Genomic DNA, 4,603 nt, shown 5'->3' on the forward strand with positions numbered 1-4,603 from the left:
TAGAAAGGTACAAAGTTCAAGGTTACATACAAAACCTCTAACTCTGAAGTGCAGAAGTAGTACTGGTGTATGCAGGGAGTATACTACTTTTGGAAAATGCTACATCAGCTGAGGATTCTCACTGCACATCGTTTTCCTTCCTGTGAATTAGAGATTATGCTCCAACCCCAACCCCTTTTTTTGGTCGTTGTCTTTGGCTCATGCATTGTTTGTGTGCACACATGTATAATAAGACCCAAATAATGATAGGACATACCAGATAATGCTTCAGGAAAAACAGGAGCATCCAAAAAGAGAAAGTAGTAAATTGGAAAGTTACCTGCTGTAATGTTCTCTCTCACAAATCTCATAGGTGTACTCAGAGAATGTAGAAATGAAACCGTTCACATTTCTTAGTCTTTTTACTAAGAACATTGCAGCTATAACACACATCATTAACCCTTAATAATTCATGCTAATTAATTACTCTTCTAATTCTACACAACCATTGTCTGATCACATTTATGATCACGTACAAGTCCAAAGTAACATGAAACAGAAAGATTTCCACAATCACTGTCCCAAAGTAAAAGACTTAAAGCAAAGAACTTCCAGTTCATGGCACAGGCAGCATTGTTCATTTCTGCATTGTCCACGGGGAGATAATTCCTAAATGCCTGTTTACTGTTTTGCTACAAAGAGATAAAATGCTTTACCTAAAAGTTCAGCCTTCATCTAGTTCCATTACCTAAAACACCTAAAAAATATGCTGATGTTAACAACGCAGAAATCAGCAACTGGAGTTTCACAACAATTTTGAGATTGTTATCAGAATAAAGCTAAGAGGCAAGGAAATTTGCAAGACAGTGTTATATGCATTCCTAGGGCTCAGCCACTACCACTTCTTCTTAGAAATTGGAAGATATTAAGATAGTGTTCAGAAGAGCTGTACAGAATTCAGAGCACTGTAGATACCCATGTTAGGACTAAACCCATACACGCACAATCTACAGCTATTTGCAAGAACAAAGCTATATACAGATCTTGTTTCTCAGAAAGGTGGGGTGGGACAGGATAAAACAAATCAGAGCCACTACCACAGAAATAAATAGGAAAAAAAACAACACACGTATCGAATCTTGGAAGCCTAGTGACCCCCTTGCCACATGAAATTACAGGTCTCACGCAAAGCTCGTTAAGGCACCCATCCATCTATCCGTTCAGCAGGTACTGCCACTGTGCCAGTCCGTAACTGAAAAGCCATATACGAAGTACTGCATTTGCTCTTTTTAAATGTGGGAGGCAAGCTGGAACTGAGGTACAGGATGAATACTGCAAGGATGAGAAATGAAGAATTAATGAAGCTGTATCATAAGAAATGCAGTTGGAAGACACTGGTTTACTTAGCCTACCAAAAAGAAGGCAGAGAAGCGGTATTTTTATTTTGCTATGTCTTTATAACCTTACATATGTATAGAATATCAAGTATATCCAGTCCTTAATATATTCCCCAAAAGACAGTGTTGGTAACAATTATTGCACTTTTAGATGAGGATCTGAACCACTGTGGAATGGGAGATAAAAAGTAATAATAAAAAAAATCATCACATAACTGTAACACAACTTCTATATCCCTATAATCAAGAAGGCAGCTAAGCATCTTCATGGGTAAGACAACTGAACCACACCTAAGCACTAACCAGCACAGCCAGAGTGAGAATTCTCTGTGCACCAGAGGCCAAACAGAGAAAGAAGAATTTTAATTTTAGAAAGTAAAGTCACTACCAAACACAGCTTTGAGAGGAAAAAATGGGAACATTTATCGCTAAAACCCTTCAGCCAAAATCCATGTAGGGACACGACCATCTACTAAGCAGTTTACTCGAGGTTACAAGCAAGATCTGTTGCAGGGGAAGCAAGCTCTAGCAAAACCAGGCAAGTAACTCATCGTTTCCTCTCTCAGCCAAGCACCACTTCCCTTGCTTTTCCAGCAAGGGTAGAAGAGAGAGAAGTCAGGGACCTGACTGCCAGGGAAGCAGAGCACAGGGAGCTCGGATGAACTGGCAAAGCAGCAAATAGCACACAGGCCTTTCTGATCCCCAACAGCTGTGCAGGGGCTCAGCTGGTAAGCAGACAACAGTATGTGTACATATTAGCTTGCCACTGATAGGGACACTTCCAACTCCCCTTTATTTATTGGGCTACTTTTTTGATCCTCCCATTAGGCCGCTCATTGCCTTCCTCATTACATCACTGTCACACAGGTTATTTTCTTTGATTTGTTATCTCACGTACATATAACTCATAAACCCAGCAGGTTTGCAATATTTTAGTGATGTGTAAACCAGAGGGAGACATTAATATATGGAGATCACATATGCCAGTACTGAAAACTCATGAGTTTCACTGAGGCATTATATGAAATGGATAAATGTTGTTACATAGGTGACCAGGATGGGAGATGCTAATCAAGCTACCCCTTTGGAAAGCTAGCAGAGCTCTGACTTTCTTGTACCTGGAAACTTCTGCCTTTTCATTAGTCTTTCTCTGTTGACAGAGCATTTCCACTGGGTATTAGAGTCATTCTCTGAGCAGAGCCTTGGGAAAAGACATGAAATGTTTCCTCCCCTCTGCACACACTTAAATCTGGAGGCTGTTGAAACCTTTTTCTGGGGCTGACTTTATTTCATTCACAGCAAAACAAGTTATATTGTGAAGTGTTACCAAGTAAGTGACATATTAATTATTAGGATAATAACAACAGAGCCCAGGTCATTAGCTCTCCTAGCGAGATGGCACATACCTCCATGCTAGTGGGATCTGGTTCTTCCAGGGAGACAAGAGTGTCATATTAAAGATCTGTCAAAGAGGGATTGAAATAGCTGCTGCAGCTGTGAAGAATTTTTCTTCTCCCTGTTAAGCACAGAGTCACACTCTGAGCCTTATCACTCAAGTTCAAGAAATATTAATTGGCTGTTGGGAACTCAGGTGGAGGAGGGACAGTGACACCGCTTAGTTTTAGTTATCACCTTCAGCTGCTTCAGTTAGCACCTCTGCTTTCAAGGCACTCACCAGAGCTGCTGGAAGGGCTACCTGTCTGCCATCCATAAAGTTAAGTAGCCCCTCTCAAGGTGCAGCTCATGAAAAGGGAAACGTCAGGTAGAGATTTATAACATAAACACTGTTTTGGCAAAGCAATAAAACATGATTTCTGTTGTTATTTCTCTGTGTTGCAGCAGTGACTGAGAAATCCCTTACTTCAAATCTGAATGCTCGTGTGCTACACAAAGGCATGTCTCCTACACAGGAAAAAAAGCACACATAATTGCTTACAGAATTCAGCACTGGTAAATCTGAAGATAACATACAATCTGTACAGGCAAATGGTCTTAGAACAGTCAATTCATAGAAGTAGAGACATGTAGAAAAGCGTAACAAGCTGAAGAAGCACCCTAATACTCAAAGAATGATAAAATGATTGCATCTCTCTTCTCCAACACACTCTAGTAAGCTTTAGTCCACGCGAGAACAACAGAACTACTGCTACACATGGACATCCCAACAACTTTACAGAGAAATAGGTACCATCAGATACACCAACAGCACCAGTCAGACCAAAGAAAAGCTTCCCTAGGACAACAGTATTGCAAAACTAAACTAAAAATACAACATGGAAAGGCAACAACATACCTTTGAGGAACATCTGTCTTATTAAGAAACCTTGATTGCAGGCTTCACCTTTGTCCTCCAGGTCTGGCTTACAATCACAGGCAGCATTTTACTCTACCAAGCTTTACTGCCTCTACAGCTAATGCTCTGCTTTCACTTGTATTTGGAGTTCAAAAGTTATTTCCTTCACCTTTCCTCCCTTAAGTCAGATACCTCACACTACCCCAGCTCCCACTCCTTATTGCTGCAGCTCTTTGCAATTTCCTCCTGCTCGTCAGGGCCTGCACTGGGGGTAATTGGTGTCACCTACATGGCATAGCTATTTTGTCTTAAGAAGACAGTCCTGTGTTTCCACAGTGTGGTGGGCAAGAAACACTTGCTTAGTTCCATGTAACTATTTTTGATAATATTTGAAAGCCAAAAGCAAATTAAACATGTTCTGGTTTCAAATTTCACTGGTGTCTTGAAATAAAATGGCTGTGAAGGGGTCAGTCACATAAGAATCTCATCTTATGGCCTGCTGCTATAGCATTTGTGGTATTTTTTAGTTTGTACCTCTGCTAATCGTGCAGATATTGAGGCCAGAGGACCATCCTTTGGTTTCTTCCAGCGCCAGCCTTGTCCAGGTCCTGGGGCCTCTGCTGGCCCAACATGGCACCAGCACAGTGCCACAACAGCAGCTCTTCACTTTAGCTATTTTCCAGCTCGTTCAGTGGCAGATGCAGTGAACTTCAACTCCACAGTTGCTGCCAGGGTTTCCTTTTATCCTTCCACACCCCAGAGGAGAAGCTTGTGGTCCCTGTGGGCAGCTGGGTTCCAGCTGAAGGGAGGCTGTGGGGCACTGCGGCCTACGTGGGCCTGCAGGGCCCAGCCTGGCCCTCGTCAGGGTGGAGGGGCCACACACGCAGCATCTCACATCAACTGCCTCATTAAAAACTGCCAGGAGCTGCTCTGA

At 42.0% G+C, this 4,603-nt stretch overlaps 1 long non-coding RNA gene across 1 annotated transcript; it reads right to left on the minus strand.

Annotated features, from left to right (window-relative positions):
- Positions 1-328: 328 nt before the first annotated feature.
- On the minus strand, positions 329-4,362 carry LOC137841796 (uncharacterized). Its single transcript, XR_011088746.1, has 3 exons — positions 3,670-4,362; positions 2,783-2,892; positions 329-1,311 (listed from the first exon to the last, which is right to left on the minus strand). It is a non-coding gene; the product is annotated as an uncharacterized lncRNA (long non-coding RNA).
- Positions 4,363-4,603: the final 241 nt, after the last annotated feature.

Source organism: Anas acuta, chromosome 18, assembly GCF_963932015.1.
Source record: "Anas acuta chromosome 18, bAnaAcu1.1, whole genome shotgun sequence".
NCBI lineage: Eukaryota > Metazoa > Chordata > Aves > Anseriformes > Anatidae > Anas > Anas acuta.